This window comes from Bidens hawaiensis, unplaced genomic scaffold (assembly GCF_021521415.1).
Source record: "Bidens hawaiensis isolate Kalapana, Puna unplaced genomic scaffold, B.hawaiensis_p1.1 tig00013985_1, whole genome shotgun sequence".
Classification (NCBI taxonomy): Eukaryota; Viridiplantae; Streptophyta; class Magnoliopsida; order Asterales; family Asteraceae; genus Bidens; species Bidens hawaiensis.
Window position 1 is genome coordinate 195,066 of NW_027492198.1, and position 21,328 is coordinate 216,393.

Genomic DNA, 21,328 nt, shown 5'->3' on the forward strand with positions numbered 1-21,328 from the left:
TGATGAGCTGGGTCCAAGGAAAGTGTGCTATCATTTGAGCCATCATCTGAGGCATGAGTTTAAAGCCTTGAAGGCTTTCAGGAGTTGCTGCTGTTTGGTTTGCTCCCATGGGAGTGCTCATTGCTGCACTTCGGTCCAATGACAAGACCGTCATGGCCTGCTCTCATGTAGTGACTGTGGGTGGAGCGCTCGAAGCTGGTCACTGGCATATTTGGGCGAGAGTGGTCTCTTGTCCAAGGGGTTGTGAAGTGAACAGAGGGAAAGCCGTTGGGCTTGGTCTCCCATAGGTGTAAGGAGACGGGTTAAAAGGTTGGCAGGTTACACTTGAACCAGCTTCAAAAAGATAAGCAGCCGGCCGTGAGCTTATTAGAGGGGAAGGTGGACGTGTCGAGCGACAATGAGGGTTCAATTTGTCATACTCCAGCCTTATTCTTATCCCCTTTTCTCTTTCTAGGCTCACGTGTTGGTTAAGAAGATGCCTTAGTTGCAAAAAATTCCGTGATACCCCTTCCAGCGTCAAGTCGACGCGCTCTGGGGTGTTCGTGACTCCTGCATGGGGAGAAGGAACTCCGGATCGTGAAGAGGTTGGAGTTCGAAAGGGTGAAAACTCGAGGAACAAAGGTTCCGTCGAAGTTCCTCCCGGGGTGGAAAAAAGCGAGGTCATCGTTGGAGTTTCTTGACTGGCACTGGGTGTCGGTGTTCTTGACACTTGGTTGACTTCGCTGGGAGATCCACCTTCTGACATGGTGATGGAGCTACACTACTGGTCTTTAAGATAAAGTAAGCGGCGTAGCCCCACGGTGGGTGCCAAGTTGTTGCTACAACAAAGATAAGACCAATGATAGTGAATGGACTGGTTAGGTTAACAGGCTTCAAGGGTTCAGGTTAACCTAACGCTGGTCGTGGTGTCCCTCTACGTTTGGAAAATGTAGAAGGAGGTTCACTAGCTTGTTGTTAGTTGTTATAGTTCACCGGAGATCCAAAACCGTGATGTTTGGAATCGGTTTTTGGATGAAGTTCTTGGTGAAGCTATGATATTTGTGAAGTAAGAAAGAAATAAGCAAGGAGCATATTTCTCAAGGGAGAAGAGAAGATCAGAGAGAGTATGTTATCTGCCCAGATCTTGTTGTGTTATTGTTTATGGCTAAGTCATCATTTTATAGGAGGAGAGACAAGCCTTTTGTCTAGTGTACAAACTAATTCCCCTCCAGTTTTCTTAGAGAGTTGACCTTTGTGGGCGGGAAGCTTTGGACCGTTGGTCCATGATTATAATATTAATACTTTATCTGAGCATGTCCCTTGCTCAGAGGGAACATTGATGTGAATAGTGAGTTGACATCATACTGTAGCACGTGGGTACTTGTTTACATAAGTTTGGGCGGGAAACGAAGCTTTTAACCTTTTAACCCTTTTAGCGTTAATCTGTGGAAGCCATTTTACTAATTCCTTGGGCTACCCCCGTCATCAATATATATATATATATATATATATATAGAGTTTTGACATTTGGCATTAAAACCTATGATAAAAGAATAATTCTAGGAAACTATGTCGGTTATAATGATGAAAGAGTAATTCTAGGGAACTATGACGGTTTTTGGTAATTTTAAATCTCAACCATTGATTGATATGCTCCAATGGCTATGATTTATTCTTAGTCTTCCTAGGAAATTACTTGTTTTTAGGATAACCCTCCCACACACACATATATATATATATATATATATATATATATATATTAGCAATTTTAACTCTGTGTTCGTGTATTCACTTGCATCATCATGCAGTGGCGGAACTTGAACTTTTACCTGCGGGGGTAAAAAATATTAGACTAATCATAAGTTCATACACATAGAAAAACCACCTTTTTTTTTCACTCAATTAAGACCATAAATCCTAAAAAGTAAAATAAAAATAGCTAGTGTTTACACATAAACGAGTAATTCAAATTCCAAATTATTTGATTAAAAAGATATTTCATGGCATTTGTAGCCTAAAGTAAAGTTATTTGAATTACTCGTTTATGTGACTCCAAGTCGTCGTAAGGGTTGTGAAGCAAAGCTGTTGCTTGCCAAACTTGAAGGTTGTAACATTCGTTAAATTTTAAACCCGAAACCCGACCCGTTTTAAACTTTCTGATTTTCGTATTTAATAAACTCTATTTTTAACTTATAATGGTATTATTACATCTTTATGATTTTAATCTTAAACTCCATTTTATGTATTTTATACGTTAATTGCATTTTATTTAAGTCTAGGGTTATGTTACATGTTTTCATGTTTGATCATCCATTAACTCGTTTTAACACCATTTTAAATGATTTCAAAGGTGTTTCAACTCATTTTTATGATAATAAACTTATTTGAATATATTCCTTATGTTTCAACTCAACTTTTATGATCATTTTAAAGGTTTTTAATGTTATTCATGTCAAGTCTTACCAAATTTAATTCTTTGTTGTCATTTATGGTCATGTTTACATATAAATAGAGCTCATTTGCTTCCCATTTCACTTTGTCACAACTCAATTTACAAAGTATGGTTATTATTATCTCATTTTGGTATATTTTGTATACTTTAACTTTCAAAAGTCAAACCGATCAAGTTTCAAGTTTCTTCTTTTTTATTCTTGTGTTCATTCCTTGGGTATGTTTGTGTTATTTTCCTTCATGTTTTTAATAATTTAAAACATGTTGTTATGATTATTTTAACATTAGTATTAGTTCATCAAATACGAATTCGACTCGCTTATGCATGTATTTGGTTTCGGTTTAGTTAATTTTATTATATCTAAAACCAAATACTTTTCATTTATGATTCCAGAAATATTATTTTACCAAGCCAGAAACGAACCCGACATAAAAAGTTGAGTTCGAGTCCGACCGAAAACGAACTACTCGCTTAAACTCATTTTTGGCATGGTTGGGATTTTTCTTTAAATGAGTCCGACTTAATACATAACTAAGAAATATTATAACCCAACATTTTATAAAATAATTAAAATTAACCAACTTATAAACTTTACGACAGAAACTCTAAACATATACAATTATAGAATAAATATATATTTGTGCTCTCAAAGGTTTAAGACATTAAACCATGAACCGAATCTTCTAAGTCTTCCATTTTCATTTATTTTCTTGAATTTTATTTTGAACATAGAAATATTTTCTATGGCCGCTCGTCGAACCGAACTCGCCCGCTTTAGCTCGCTTAAACGCATAATTTGTTTTCACTTGCTTAATTTAACATGTGAGTTTTTCATAACCCATTTTTTTTTACTCTTATATATTGGGGTGTGGCATGTTCAAGTTTATTCTATCGTTAGTTTTGTTATTATTATTTCAAATCGATTCTTGTTAATGCCTAGCATGTTAATATTGTTCTTTCATCGCATTTATGGTTATCATACGTGTATTATGTGCAATGTGTTTATCGCTTTATGGGTGGTACATCAGACATCAAACATCGAAGTGGGATGGTCCGATGGGACGTACCTGCACCGCCTATACTATGTCCCGGTTGGACTAAATGGTGGTTATCATTCCACAAGTTCCGCAACTTTGGTCGGGAGAGTGGGGTGTTATTTCATACTTGTTATCATTTACTTTATGGTTGGTAGTGTTACATCAGACATTTGAATCGAGCAAAGTTCCCTATTATATGTATTCTTTTTAAAATTATGAAATCTCACCAACTTAAATGTTGACAAAAATATACTCCCCCGTCCCTGTATAAGTGTCATGGTTTGAAAACACAAAGTTCAAGGTTGATTGATTATTACTTTTTTTTGTTACCAAATGACAATAATGCCCTTGAAAATTGGGTTCATCAATATTGTATATTAATGTTAGTTGTGTGTGTTTAAGGGTAAACTTGGAAATTGGCTAACAAACTTTGAAGGTGGACATATGTAATTGGACAAACGGAGTGAGTGTTATTTTCAACGTGCTACAGGTTGATACGATAAAGTGCAAAGACAAGAAAACTAGATCGGCCTTAGGTTTTATTTAAATGAATATTTTTTGTATCATTACGATGTAATGATATTTGTTTTATTGCGGAATAAAATAAATATATTGTCACCATTAATAGTGTTACGAGATTATGAGTAATCTGTACGTTGCACCTATGCGTATTCCGCTTAAATCCGGAGTGTTACAGATTGGTATCTGAGTCGTGACTATAATATAAATGGTTAGACTTAACAACATAGTATAATTATAGTTTATTTTTAGGGCCCTAATTGCATGTATACCCTATGTGCTATGTGCCTGCAGATTTTAAGATTGTTCATATGCTTCAAGTATATCTAGAATTATTTTATAACGTCGCATGTACACATATTCACACACAAAACTCTAAGGCTTATGCCTAAACTATTTTATTATCTTTTGGATTTTTTTACGATTTTGTGATGTTTAAATTAATAATTTGTGTTTTGATATTTCGAATTTTCACATTTCTTAAAGATGGTTTTACGTGACGGATATGTAGTGACTGGAAGAGGGACACCATTGTTTTTCAGGACCCTTGACTCCAAGGTTCTTAAACCTGAGGATAAGTAATGCGTATAAATCTTAATCAACCATGGGACCCGGTTGCTTACCTGGAGGGTTCGAAAAGGGAGCTAGAACTTATTTGGCCAAAGCATACCACACCAAACGTCATACGAACTACAACTTTAAGCTATCAAATGTGACTATTTTCTTTTGTGAATAGAAAGTGGTTGCACTTCTGCTCTTAAAAATTGCATACAAGTCATTGTGGTTTATGTAATGTATGATTCCAAATACTCAATTGTTTATATTGTGGTTTTGGTTGAAAATTTGAAAAGTCATGGTAATAAATGAATAGTTGAGTTTCAATTCGTTTTCTTCTTTTATATATTCATTTATTATTATGGTTTAAAATTAAAAATTCAAATAGTCATGGTGATACATGAATAGTCGAGTTTCAATTCGTTTTCTTTATTTATATATTCATTTACTATTATGGTTTAAAATTGAAAATTCAAACAGTCATGGTGGTACATGAATACTCGATTTTCAATTAGATTTCACTTTTTATATTAAGTTTGCATTAGATCCATGGTGGTTCATGGATATTATGATTTCAAAGTTTGATATAGTTCCGTATGGTTATTCAAAAATTCATGAGATTGTTACTGAAATGCGAAAACTCATGATAGTTCATGGGCATTTCAATTTCAAATTTTGTTTCATGCAATTTTATTTCTTTATTAATTTTTATGATTTATATAGATTGATTCTGAATTTAGGAATGTTTCATGTAATGTTTATTTTGGTTGTTAATACGAATTTGATATTTACTTTCCATGTCACACGAATCGTTCACCCTTCGCGACTTATCTTCTCGTTTTTCTTGGCGTCGCCTCGAAACCAACCCACAACATGACAACCCAAATTATCAAGCAATTGGCCGCCGTGATCCCGACCATGATAACCCAAAATTCATCAAAACCCACACCCAAAATCCACTATAACAGTTCTATCAAAATGAGTCATTTTATCTGGTGACCCTCTATTTTTCTTGGACGCCACCTAACAAAAAAAACCTTTTTCATTAAATATTTCAAAAAGTTTCGCAAACTTTAGCGCTAGCTAAGGATTTGTGTTTCTATCATACAAATTATTATTATTAGTATCATCATCATCATCATTATTATTATTATTATTATTATTATTTTACTTTAATTTATAAAAGCATCACGATTTTGCAATCGATTTTCACCAACTTAAAAGAATCTCAAAAATAATTTTTTCCTCTCTTTGTCAACCCCAATGAGTTTCGGTTAAGAAATAATGACACCACCCCCACATTAACTTTTTATATTACAAACCCATCTTTGAGAAGACAAGCATCGCAAGCTACGTTTTGTTTTTCTTTCTTTCTTCTTCATATATATATTTTTCTATTTGGACATAATCGAAATAATTTTATGTATCTAATTCTTTCAAAGGTTGTTTACGAAGTTTATATTTGAGTTTGGTTATTTGTTGATTGTTGAGCTATTTCTGTTGTATTTACTCTCAAGCACGAAACAGAAATACATACATTCATCATTTATAGTACATAGTTGCATTATTAATTCGTTTACTTTTGTTATCTCAATCTTGCGGTCTATGACCGATTTCCCATTAACTTAATGATTTAGTGGAAATTGGGACTATGTGTCACACCATAAAATCACTAATTTAAATAGCGGAAGACTTGATTTTCTTGATTCCTATCACTTCCTAATCCAAACGCAACTCACTTAAACCTCCATTCAAACTTAATCTTTCACGGTGTATGTGTGTGTTGTGAATGGATTTTGAAGATGATGTTGAGTGGTGGTAGGGGTGTCGTGATATTTCAAGGGGGGGGGGGGAGAGGCAGGCTGGTGAGTTGTGTTGTTAGGATTGAAAGGTGGAAGATTTGGGGAGTTATATGATGATTTGTTTAAAAATGCATGTATACACAACATCACTAGAGTTATGATTAGGCTAATTCCCAAAACAATGGGTGATATGGGAGGAGTGGGTGACGGTTTTGGATGGTGGGAGGGAATAATTGGTTAATTTTAGTGGGTTTTAAACAAAGTTCTATTATTTACAGTTTATGTTTTATGAATTTTAACTAACCAAACTGATTTATATAAAAATATACATATTTTTAGCATCAAATAATCTCTAAAAAAATGCAACTTCTATCAAATAATATAGCTCAAATAGCTACCTATCATATTAAAATGTGTTTTCAGGTAAACCCAAGCCTCAAACGAAGAAACAAGCGAAAAACCAAAGAAAAAATAAAAGAAAACCCAAGAAAACACCTTAACACACCCTCATGTCTCCCTGGACATGCCCCCATGCCTTTAGATGCAAGAAAAGACAAAAACCTGCAAGAAAAGAAAACATAATGGACATAGAGGCACGGGACCATGCCTCAGTAAGCATGGGGTCGTGGTAACCTTTCATAAAAGACAAAAGAAATATAACAGATCACTAAAAGCACGGGGCCGTGCCTCAGGAAGCACGCCCCCGTGGTGAGTCAGGATGTACGATCTGACAGAACATTAAATGCGATTGCAGATGGACATGGGGGAGTGCCTCAAGGAGCACGAGGTCGTGCCTACCTCTTCAGACTGTCTATAAATAGTGGAGCATGCTGCATTGTAACATCACGTAATTTTCGGGCCAAAAATGTCAGGTTTCCAAAGTCGAGGGACCAATTCTGCCAATTTCCAAACTCTAGGGACTAAAATGAAAAATCTGTTTTCTTGACCCATCGCGATACGCGACAGGTCAAGAGAGACACCCATCGCGTACCACGATGGGGTGTCTGACACAACGTGACACGTGTGCCATGTGGCACACGGTGGCAACGCCTACCGCCACGTGTCACCACGTGTCTCGGCGCCTGCCACGTGTCACCACGTGATAGGTCTACGATGTGACTCAGCAAGCCTACATCGCGCTACGCGATGGGCTTGCCAAGGAACCCATCGCGTAGCGCGATGGGGTCCAATTTCGAGTCTATAAATAGCAGCCTCCGGGTCTTCATTTCTCACATCCAAAAACACATACTTACTCTCTCTCTAGCTTTCTCTCGCTACCTCGAAATACGTGCCAACGATCCGTCTCGATAAACATGCCCCGAAACCTCGTTTTCCGTGCCCGTTACCTCGATTTCCATGCCACTCCCCGACATCCCGAACAAGAAAGAAGTGCTGCCCGACGACCCGGTGATTTCCTAGAAGTGCGTGCCAAAGGTGTCTCGAAAAGCGTACCAAGGGTTGATTAAGCAAGTATTAATAAGAAGGATTGAGTCGAAGTGCTGCCCGAGTGAGAAGGGAATATTAAGCCAAGCAAGGTAGGCATAATACCCGGCCAAAATAATAATAAAATATTGAAAGAGGCTTAATACCCAAGTCAATATTATTCTCGATAAACAAAGAAATAAATAACAAAGAAAAGAAAGAAAAGAAAATATATATATATATATATGAGTATATATATAAGTATATAATTATTCTTTGTTATAGAATATATTATTTAAGTATTATGAATATGCTTAAATAATAAAAGAAATACGTTTCTTAAAGAAGAAGAAACGTCGGGTTTTTAAATATAAACAAAAGGTTTTAAAGTAAAAGAAATAATGAACTAAAGGTTCATCGAGATGATAAGACTAAAGGTCTTAAGCCGGATCGTGTATCCGACTAATGAATGTTATACTCGTACTATAGGTGCGAGATAGCGAAGGAAAGACTAATGGACGGTGTTGGAAGTCGATCCCATTTGAAAGGTGAATACGCCCCACTTTTACAAACTTGTTTTCAAACAAACAAAACGTGTTATGTGTAAAAATTTACATGAGGCTATGTGTCTCTAAAACTTTATAAATAAGAGTATAAGCCAGCCCTCAGGCTATGGTATACGTTTGTCTGGATCCTTACATATGTGGAATGCGGTGGGCACATCACACCACGCTTGGTCACGACCTCCAGCCACGATGGGCCGGACCTAAGTTACGTCCGAGGGGGAATGGCCATGTGTATATTTATAGTACCTAAGTTATGTCATAAACGCTGCGGTGTTTTGCTGAGGTGACCTAGTGCAGAGACTCAAGTTTATGATGATTGTTTTAACTTGATTATTCCTAAGCCAAGATGGGCCGAGACTTACGTGGTCTCGAGGGGTAATTAAGTAAAGAAAATATTTTAGCGTCACCATATTCACCAGCATTCGTTGCTGACGTATTTTATTAACATTTTGCATGTAACCAAGGTTAGAGCTTGCAAGACAAAGAAGCTTAAGAATCCGATGGCTTGGATAATTTTGTGTAAATATTAAAGTATGATGGTTTTGTAAACTATAAACAAGTAAATACTAAACGAGACTTTTGTCTCGTCTTTTGTAAAGTAAATATTTTATATTATCGATCCTTTGTTTTTATAAAGTCTTCCGCTAAAACCGTAACTCTGATTTATTTACAAATATGGTACCAACTATGGATCACACTCCTAGGCCTAGAATAGGGGTGTGACATGCATTGATCAAGTGTGCTTGAAGAAAAGTTCCATACGCGTTTCTCTTATAAAAACACTCACATTACACTCATATTGAAGAACTTTTGAAGAGTTAGAAGGCTTGGAGGTTACCATCATCCACCACCACCACCATCATCATCATCCATCGCCATTGAAGAGGGAAGATTCATCCAACATTTGGTTAGATTGTTCTAAGTTTGATCATGTGTTTATTATCCTCATCTCTTTCAATGTTCATAACCATGCTCATTATGAGCTAAACTCCATTTACCATCTAAAATCTATGAAGAAACTTTATTTTACTTGATGATTATGTTGAACATGTGATTTAGTTTGGTAAAGTACATGGTTATTTTTCAATTATCCTTTGATGAAGAAACGTTTTATCACCTTAACTTAATACATCAAGGTTGATGATTAATAATCATTCATGTTCATTCATGTTCTTGGAAACTAGAAATGGTATTAAGAATACCTTGATAACTTATTCAAGATAAAACATGGATCCTTATATTGTACTTAGAAATGACGAGATATAGGTTATGATCTATTTCTCTAGTCTTGATAATTCTAAAATAACATTGTTAACACGATTGCTTAGGTTATCATGCTAGTTAAAGAAATCATATGTTAATGGAATGTGTAACTATAGCCTACTTAAATCAACCAAGGGGAGGTTGTGTGAGTTAACTACAATCGCTCGAAGTTGTTAGGATTGGTATTTGAGAAATCGAAGTCAATTCTAATCGTTCTACTTTACCAAACTGCTTGTCTACTTAAATTGACATTCACGTGGTAGTATGATATTAAGAAAAGAATGGACTTGAAGATACGCATACTACTTTCTTTTATGTCATAGAATATGTTAACTTAGAAATGAGGAACTATTCTATCATATATAATTAGGACAAGTTTAGCACATGTTTATTTAATAATCATCAAGAAAGAATGGAGTGGATTCTTGATCTTAGATGGTAACCTTCATATAATTGAATTACTCATTTATAATTTCTCTTCTTGTCACCTATATTATATATATATATATATATATATATATATTAAAAAAGTTTAAAAAACAACCTCAAATGATTAAAACTCTCCAATTGAACTAAAACAAAAATTCATTATTAGAAACATTTGTGTCCACGGATTGATACTTGGTTATTACCAATACTATTATACATATACGATAGGTACACTTGCCTATTTTGTGTGTGTTTAGTCTTAGTAGAAATCACTTTTATAAATTTAAAACACGATCTTGTGCAAAAGCTAAATCTCAAATTCTTTACTAACCGCACGCACACACCACATCACAAACGAACTCCGTTTCTAATAATTTTTATCAGGTTTTATCCGATATTGGATTCCTAACAGTATGGACTAAAAAACTGAAATTTGATGATGGTTGAAATCGGGCTTGTCCGGTGTCCGACACTGGCTCTTGAGCCGAAAACTTTCTAATTTTTTTATAAAGAAACTTCTAAAAATAAGTTTATCACTTATTACGAATGTTAATATTATATTTATAATTTTATGAGACATTCCTGACATGCTTGGACATTTAACCATATTTAAGTCGTTACCGTTGTTCGTTTCGCGTAGTGTTCGCTACGTGACAAACTTGAAACTTTTCAACCTCAATAAAATAAAGTATATATATTTTGGAATTTTAGAACTAAATTATCATTATCTTATTTCTTATAATATTTTATTACATAAAAACATATATTACATTAGCATCGAGTTAGGCTAATTTTAACCAAGTGTCAAATACTTCCCTCCTTTTAGAAATTTCATCGTGGAAATTTAGGAGGTGATACTAGTGGGAAAAAGGTGTGTATATTTTTTTTCATTTGGTCTTGTCGTTCTCAAGTGAATTCCGGTCCAAGTCTTGAATTCCAACGGAGTTTGACCAACTTAATCCTATTATGCCTCAGCTTTTGGATCTTCCAATCCATAACTTCAACCAATTATTTTACGAATCGAAGTTTGTCATCTACTCGAATATCATCTACTAGAACAATCAGGGATTCCTCAGCCAGACAATTTCTTTGAATTTGACACGTGAAACACGTCGTGTATCCCACTAAGTTTTTGAGGTAACTTAAGTCTATATGCCACCGTACCAACTCGATCAATGATTTCGAATGGTCCGACGTATCGTGGACTTAATTTTCCCTTTTTGCCAAATCGGACGACCCCTTTCCAAGGTGAGACTTTTAGCAGAATTCGGTCTCCCACTTGGAATTCTAGCGGTCTTCTACGACTGTCAGCATAACTCTTCTGTCGATTTGCGGCTGCCTTTAGCCTATCTTTGATATGAAAAATCTTGTTAGTGATTTCTTGAACAATTTCAGGTCATGTTAGTTGTTTTTCTCCAACTTCAGCCCAACAAAGTGGCAATCGGCACTTCCTCTCATACAAATCTTCGAATGGTGAGGCTTTAATGCTAGAGTGATAAGTATTATTATAGGAAAATTCGGCCAGTGGTAAGTGCTTATCCCAACTTTCTCTAAAATCGAGAACAGATGCTCAAAATATATCTTCCAATGTCTGAATAGTAATTTCACTCTGACCGTCCGTCTGAGGGTGATAGGTTGTACTCATGTCTAACTGAGTTCCTAGGGATTCGTTCAATGATTGCAAAAAGTGTGACTCGAATCGATCGTCTCTTTCGAAGATGATTGAGACTGGTACATCATGCATGGCTAAAATCTCTGTTAGATAAAGTGTGGTTAACCTATCCAAATTGTCTTTTTCTCTGATTGGCAAGAAATGGGCTGGTTTCGTTAGCCTATCCACAATTACCCAAATAGCATCGTGATTTCTAGGGGTTCGTGGTATTTTATTTATGAAATCCACGGTGATATGCTCCCATTTCCACTGAGGAGTTTCAGGTTGATGCAATAAACCTCGAGTTTTCTGTTGTTCAGTTTTAACCTTGGAGCATGTTAGACATTTAGTGACGAATACATATTTTTTCCTTTTATGTTAGACCACCAATAACGTTCTTGAAGATATTTATATATCTTAGTGGAACCTGGGTGGATGAAATATCTAGAGTCGTGTGCTTTGTCTAGCACCAACCTACGTAAATTTCCATATCTTGGCACCCAAACTCGATCAATCAAAAACAAGGTGCCATCAGCTTTGGCTACAAACTCACATTCTAGACCTCTAAACTTTTTGTATTTTAAGTTTCTTAGCTTTAAGGCTTTACGTTGGGTATTACGAATCTGAGTTGTGAGACTCGTTTGAATCATCACAATAGACTACAAATCCCTTTGTTCCTTCTGGGAGGGATAAGATAGGTTCACCACAAAACTTTTGGTTTAACAGCTGAAAAGCTTCTTCTTGTTTCTCGGTCCAGTCATATTTATTTCTTTCTAGGTTAGTAACGTTAGAGGCTGAGCTATCTTGGAAAATATTTCAATAATCCTTCGGTAATACTTTTAATACATCGTTTTGCGTCTCGGTCTTTGTTATTGTATTTGGATAATATTAAGGGTATTTTTGTAATTAGTATATGGTGTATTCACTAATGTATTGACACATTTATTAGAATAGCTAATAACGAATGTCTCCCCGCGTGTCATTAGTCCTCATTCGTTAGGGGATGTTAACGAATGAGGCTAACGTATAAGTGGCTTATTCGTAAGGGTCTATCTAACGAATGAGACCATCTTCTATATATACCCTGTATCTTATTGTAATTAATAACACTTCTTCATTTATCCAATTTCCTCTCGTTACTCTACCCAATTCACCTCTTAGCACACACATTTAATGTAATTAATCATTCCTAAATGTATATCATATCATAAGAGTATGCATGTAATGTATGAACTAGTAATCAATCAGGACTAGGCTCTCTCACATGGTATCAACGCTCTTTGTCTGACTGAAGACATTTAGGAGTGTTAATGGATTCAATTAATTACTTATTTGAATCGTAATTGTGTTGAATTGAATCTAATTGAGTTTTTGTACTGAAAACTAATCAATTAGATACAGTAATGATGTTAATTGTATCTGGATTAACTCTAGGATTATTCGCGATGATTAACTGAGTATCTGCTACCGTTTAGTTGTATCAATTCATGTTGAATTGTTGTAATCATTTCTAACAGTTGTCAAACTACCCATTTATTGTCTAACTGCTCATTCATGCTAATGTAGACTCATTCGTGCTACTGTAGACTCATCCGTTATACTATTCACTCATTCGTCATTCATCTCACATTCGTTTACTCATTCGTTTCCCAAAGTTCACTCATTCGTTCACTCTTTCGTTATACTCATTCGTCTTCTATTCACTCATTTGTTACTTGAACTTTCATAGATTGTCAGTTTACACCTTAAATTTTCAAATTTGATAGTTTTCACCCTTAAACTTTCATAATGGCCAACTTTTATGATCATGCTTCCTAGAACACTCTCATGCAGTAAATGTTGAACTTGGATTCTGAGATAGGGTCTCACACTAAATGCCCAAGGCTCATGAAGTTATGTGATTTTTCTTAATGTGAACCAAGGTTCAAAGCTCATTTTGGATCTTTCCATCTAGACTATATGCAAAGTTTGGATATTGTGTATAAACCATTGCTGGTTGGTGATGATTCTACTTGGTACACTGAAAAGACGTTTATCAATATGAAAACAGAAGAGAAGAAATCCTAGGGGATTGAAACAAGAGCTTATTCTACGTTGATAATGGCATTACCAGAAAATATTCTCTATCAAGTTAGCAGTACTAAAGTATGTGCTTCTTTTTTTCAATATCTGAAAATGAGAAGTATGGGAAACACAAAGGATAACAAGAAATCTATGTTGAAGTTTCAGTTTAGAAACTTCTGTCTCTTGAAATGGGAGGCGGTGACTGAAAACGTTGACATGATTTTGTCATTTGATTGCTGAAATGAACAATTTCTCAAAGTCTCCAAATGAGAGTGATCATATTGATAACTTGAAAAATTCATTACCTTTTTCATATTCCACTTATCTGCAAGTTCTTAAAGAAAACGGTTTCTTCAAGAATGATGATCTTACTGTAATGGAGTTTGTGTAGAAACTGGAAGAGAGAGAATATGATTTGAAATGTCAGAGTTCTTCAAAAGACAATCAAGATCTAACTCTGTATGGGGGAACACTTACTTTGAGTAGTACAACTATTTCAATCACTACTTTTTACTCACAAACTAATCATGAGATTCCACTAGGTGCTGAATCTAGTCCTAATGTATCTTTCATGTCATATGGATCTGGTGCTTCTTCTAGTGCGATTCCTCAAACTTCATAACCACCAAATGTGACATTGAAGGAGGCCGAGCAACAATTTGCCTTTATGTGTGATTTCATGACATCATATGAGCAATTGGTGGGTTGAAAGATTGCTACAAGTGATTTAACAGATGAAGATTATGATCGGATTGATCCTGATGATCTTGAATTGATGGATCTAAAATGGAGTATGCTAATATCGCGAGGAAGGTTAAAATATTTATGCAATGGACAGGAAAAGACTTGCCAACAATGAACAAGCGAATTGGCTTTGATAAGATTAAAGTCAAATGCTACAATTGTCAAGGTTTGGTCATTTCGCCAAGGAATGCGACAAGCTAAAGAAGGAATATTCTGGACCTCGGACTCAAGATAGAAGTTCTAAACAGAAGTATAATAACTTTGAGTCTAAGGAGAAACTAAAATAAGCTAAATCAGTCAAACCAAGAGTGTCACAAGCTTTGGTTACTAATGAAGAAATTGTTTGGTCTCAACGGTTGTTGGGTAACACATCTAATGGGGGAAATCAAGCTAATATGGCATTGTTTAAGCAAACTGAGCAATTTGAAGATGCAAGGGGTGATCACCTTACTGACGAAAGTGATGTATCAAAATCAGAGACTGAATCAAAATATTCAAGCACGGTGCAACAAGAAACTTTCGCTTGCACGGAAAAAATAGAAGATGTCAGTTCTAACTCTTCTAACTTTGTGTCGAGTGATTATGATAATGCAAGTTCATCTGTTGTTAATGAAGAAAAGTGTGTTCATCGTGGTAAATTTAAGTCTAAAGTGGATTCATTACGTCACCACAATAATCAACTTGTTTATGATTTAACAATTATTCGTGATATCTACCGACAAGCAGTCGAGATAGAAGGAAAATCATAAGAAAAGATTAATGCTTTGTCGGTTAGTAATCATGAATTAATAGTAAAGATGTCTGTAAAGTTAATCATGATTGATAATCAATTTCAAGAAATTCTAAAATGAGAACCAATGTCACTAAGCTTGATAATGAGATACTAAACTTGAAAATAAACTGGGTAAATTAAGAAATTCTTCTTTTCTATTAAATGAAATCATTGAGGGAAACAATAATCAACAAAAGAATGGCAAAGCATGGTTAGGATTTGTAGAAATTCCTCCTCCTTTCCATAATGATTATCTAAGTATTCCAAATACAGGAGATCTTAATAAAATTGGTATTGATGGTCCATTGACTGTTGATCATCCGGTGATGAAAAATCAATTCCAATATCTCAAGTTCAAAGCAATGTCGTTTTCACTAAAAATGACTGTGATGGTTTGGTTGAAGAAGCTAATGAACCATATGTGATTCATAAAGATAAGAATATTTCTCGTGAAAATCATATTCTTTGTGAATCACATGATTTTTGTCACGCCCCGGCCTAGACGTGTGACCACAAGTTGGTACCTGTTTTGTAAATATATCAGAGTTTATGGGTTAATCTTAGCGGAAGACTTTAGGTTGAATATAATATTAATTTACATTGAAAATTCACTTGGGCATTAAATACCCAAGTATCGGTTTACAAAATATATGTTTCATAATATAAGGATTTTTAGTTATCAAAAACGGAGCCATCTTGTACGCGCCTCTATCTTCATTAAGACTCCAATCCTTGTTAATACTACTTATGCTTAATTACCTGCAATGGGTTGGAAAATACGTCAGCTGTATGCTGGTGAACACGTTTGACTCAATAAAACATTTGAATGACATTATAATACAAATATAGTTTTCTTTACAATCTCAGCAGAAGCATTTCTACTTCTGGTCTATGTACCACTGCCCTACACATACAATAATTCCTGAGCCACGTAGCCCTTAATAGGAAACTAGTTATGACCATTAGCCCGCGGTCACGTAGCCTTTGAATGATTAGGCTGAATGGTTATGTTTGGATCCAGACACATGTGTATTCGGTCTGAGTTGATTTTATTCTCTACTTTGTATTACAACGTTTTAGAGACCACTTAATCTCATGAAAATATTGACTGGCTCTTTAAGACAAACACCCGTTCGTCTTATTGAGTATAAATATGTTTTGACTGATAAAAAAGGTTAACGTATTCACCTGTACCGTTGGTGTTGAAAACCTTGACTGAATGATTTATTGATTATGAATGATATTTAACCTATACATAAATAGGTTTGTATGAATGTTTTGAATGATGTTAAGCTATGATTGTAAGCTTAACCTTGAAATCGTTTATCTTTGATTATGAATGAGAACACTTAGTTTTATGTGATGTTTGATATAGCATGCTTTGGCCTAATAGGTTCTAACACGTTGGTAAGTTTCTCCAGGTAAGTAAATGGGTCCCTCGGTTGATTGGGATTTGTACGAATTACTTTTCCTTAGGCAAGAAACTTACTACTAGTGATATCCCCCTTCCAGTTATTACATGCCCATCAAAATATATATCTTGTGTTTAACATTACTTCATCATGAAGTAACGTTTATGAAAACATGATTGTGATTGTTTTTGTAAAATACGATCAAGGTTAAAGGACATAGCCTCGATTGATAATCTAAGCTATAATTCAAATAACTTAAACATAACTCCTACCTTAATGCGGTACTTAGATTGATGATAAGAAAAGGGCAGGATCTTGATCTACTTGCTTATGTGATTGCTACTTGATTATAACTTCGTTTCTTGCACGAATTACGAGAAAATGACACGTCGGTTTGCTATGGCAACGGGGCACGCCTTTCAAGGTTAAGTGTGTGTTAATGGAGGTGTGATGGGATGAATTTGGCTTCAAACCCGTCACCCCCTTTTATAGGCTGATTCTGAACCCCATCGCGGTACGCGATGGGTTCCTTGTGAACCTTCGCGTATTGCGACGCCGCCTTATCTGCGTGTGACACGTGGCCTGTCATATCGTGCCACGTGTTGACACATGGTTGGACACATGTCCGGTGACTCACCAAGTCCATCGCGCTACGCGATAGGTTGATTATTACCCCGTCGCGTACCGCGATAGAATAAGATTTTCAGAATTTGCAATTTAGGTCCCTATACTTTTTAAGTTAGTGTATTAAGCTTAAATTTAATAGGGTAAATGACGCGATGTTACAATTTTAAAGAAGCTGTTTATGGTTCAAAATTTTCTTGTGAGAAAGGATATCATCAAAAAAGCCCATGATTTCTGATGAGGCTTTGATGAATTTCATTAATCCAGTTAAGAGTGGTAAAGTTTCAAGTTCTCAGGTTTATAAATTAAAAAGGGTAAATAAAATGTTTAATGGAAAAGACATCCCTTTGAATTTAGTTAAACCTGAACTGATTGAGAGTGTGTTTCAAGATGAAAATCAAGCTTGATAGAACTAGAAAAAGCTTTTGAAAATTCAAAACTGGTTAATAAGTCACAAGTGAAATATAAACCAAATTTTTTAAAACCTATAAAATTTGTAAAATCATCCGAATTGGATACACTTCCAAGTGTTACTAATTGTTCCAATCTAGAGTTTCATAAAAAAAACCCAATCAATAAGGCAAGTTCAAGTTTTAATGTAAAGGTTGTAACTTTTCAACCTGAAGTTTCACACAAACCTGTTGTGTCGCCACAAGTATTTGTGGATACGGGAATGTGTTTCTTGTGTGGTGAACGCAAGCATGTTGCAAAACAATGTGAATCTAAGGTGAGATCAAATGAGAAATCCTTAAACAAGAAAGTTCTTTTGATTAGGAGTATCTTGAAAAGACGACCTTCACATGTCAAGGTTGATGATTCACAAATAATGTTTCATGATGTTAACCATAGGAAAGTGGTTCGAGTTAGTTTCCAAGATTCTAATGTAAAAGGAAAAACGGTTGAGCTTGCTTAACCGATTTGTAAAAATGTGGATTCGGGTGAAATTCGTGATGATTATCTTAAACGAAAGTCAAAGAAACCTTTTCTTTGACTTATTGCCAAGTTCATCAATCACATAAAATAACATAACAGAGAAATCAAGTGAAAATAAAGTTCCAGCTGATGTTCTTCCAACAAGGAAACCCAAGATTAATGCATCTCGAATGGTAACAAAGGTAGAGCCCAAGACTAAGGCTTGGGCTGCCGTTTTGAACTAATCATCTACTTGATTGTGTAGAGTTCATCCAAGACTATTTCAGGATACAAATGGATCATGGATAGTGGATGCTCTTGACACATCACCGGCAATCTTAATCTCCTTACAAATGTTAAAGATATACAAGAAGGTTATGTGGCGTTTGCGGGTAATCAAGTTGGTTTGATTACGAAAGAGGGAGAAGTATTAAATGGTCATATTACATTCGAAAAAGTAAATTATTGTGACAAAGTGGATATTAATATGTTGAGTGTGTAACAGATTTGTGTTAAAAAGTATTACCACCTTGTTTACTGATAAAGAATGCGTTATTCTCAATCCGGGATTTGTTATTCCAGAAGACGTGGCTGTTATGCAATCACCTCAACCAAATGATATCTATGTGCTTGATATGGCATCTAAAGTATTATCTTCTTCAACAACATGTTTCGTCTCAAAAGGAACTGTGAAGGACATTGTTGTGCTAAAAGTAGTCTAATAGTTATTAATTAAATTACGCTAATCTAGACACTAAGTAATACTCTAGACTCTCTAAAACTCGACTAAACTACTAACCGGCAAGTGAACTGATCGTCTATAGTAAAGCTAAGTAAGTCCGGATATCGAACCCACGAGACTCTTTAAATTACGTAAATTAACTAATCAGACTCAACTGGCTGACACGACTATTAATTATTATTATTAAAGGGGGATTTTACCTAAAAACTAAATTTAAGCTAATTAAGAAAAATAAGTAAAATAAACAAGAGACAATTTTAATTGATTTAAATCAGATGACGATGAAAAACCACCTAGGCTAGAATCCCCAAAGTTTTAGTTATCAATTATTAGGAGAATTCTTGTTATGGAACTGAGATCATAAAATGATCACTTAAAAGAAAACCTGAACATGACCCTTGACCCTTCTCAAGAAGACACATATGGATTTATATTAAGTTCTTAAAAACCAATTTTAATATTAGACTTCCTTACGGTTATCTAATTAATTATGAACAAGTACCTTTAAACGACAACCTACCTTACAGCGCGGAAAGCAAAGGTAGTTTAATAAATTCGTTCGACTCAATAGACAAAGTTGACAAATCAAACCTAGACGGACTCCTTACAAAGAAATAAATCTAGTAATATTAATCAACAACGACCTATCAAATAACCTATCACCTTACAACTTTTTAGATTAGCAGCACACTTTTATTTATTTAATTAATAAAATTGTTTCTATGATCTTATTATAAATCAATCACAAACTAGTCAAGAACACATAGTAAATGACCTAACAAAATCCTATCATATGACAGACAATCACCAAGGAAATTGTGAAACAATAAAACTCATCAAATAAAACCAAGCACACATATGCATCACATAAATAATATAAAACTTCTTACTAATTCATAAACCCATAACGAAAAGCAAATTCCAAATAAAATAAGACTTCGACAATGGTTCATCACAAGCCTAGGCAGTATAAAAGGTTTAGCATAACATCTTAAAATCAAAGAAACTAAAATAATTGGGATCAACAACCAAGCTCATGATTAATATAATATATTCAAACCGAATAGTGATGATGCTTGGTGGAGTAGGTGTTGAACCCCAACGATCTATGCTCGAACCAAAGTGGACTTCTCTTTCTCTAATTGCGGTTGCCTTCTCGATAATGGGGTAAAAAAAACCCTCTGATGTCACACTACTTTCTTCGTGGGGTTCTCCCCAATTATTTTTTCAAATACTATATGAATAATGAATTGATTTGATATAATGGTGTCACTCGAAACCGACTATCCAAAGTCCACACCCCTAGTTTACGTCTTGGGCCACTCAACAAAAAACAAACAAGCCATTAATCTTTTAAGTTTCCTTTTGAAGCTTTTGTTTTTTCCTTCAATCCAACGACAAACATGCATCCTTGATTTTATATTATTTTTCTTTTTCTAATAAACCTTGTGTGCCAATTTTCCTTTTGTTGAACTTGTAACATAATTTCAAATTCCTTAATTGTTATATTCACCAACATAATATACTTTCTTGTCATGTAACTATCACCATTTGTTGGTTCAAGTGACTCATTTTTAATTATCATAATAATTAATCTTTCTAAATAGTCATTATTGTTGAATTAATGAACTCGTTTTAGCTCGTTGTCTCTTCAAACCCATTAAATTTAAATACGAACCAACAAAGCAAATTATTTAATAAAATCCTAGCTCATAACTTTTAAAAGTGTAGGAAATATTTATAAGATCTATATATAATTTAGCACATATCAGACATGATCATATGAAACAGGCGAATGGGTCATATCCACATTCGTAAAATGAATCATTTGACTCCAAATGATTTGGTGGACGGTGTTTCATTGAAAAACTTTAAGATGACCAATCACTGTGTTGCGTGCAAGAAAGGGAAACAAAAGAAAAAATCGCACCTGTTGAAACATATCAACTCCATTGATACTCCTTTGGAACGACTTCACATGGGTTTATTTAGTCCTGTGAACCGCCCAAGTATTGTTGGAGATCTTTGCTGTCTAGTCGTTACTGATGACTATTCAAGATTCTCGTGTTAGGAATCGAAGCACAGACACACACGAACAGAAATCAAAGGACAAAGAAACACGAGAGATTTACGTGGTTCGGTCTACCTGAACTACGTCCACGGGGGCAACTAGGGTTTATTATTTAGTGATAATGATTTACGGATACAAGAGATCTATTTATAGGTTAGCTAATTAGGGTTTAACCCTTTGCTAATCTTGCTAAACAAGAAACCTAACAAACTGGGCGTTGGCAATTAGAGCTGGCCAGGCCCGTTTCTGCCTTTTTCTCTAATTCTCAGCTATCCCATTATGGGCTGGGCTGAAGACAACATATCTCCAACA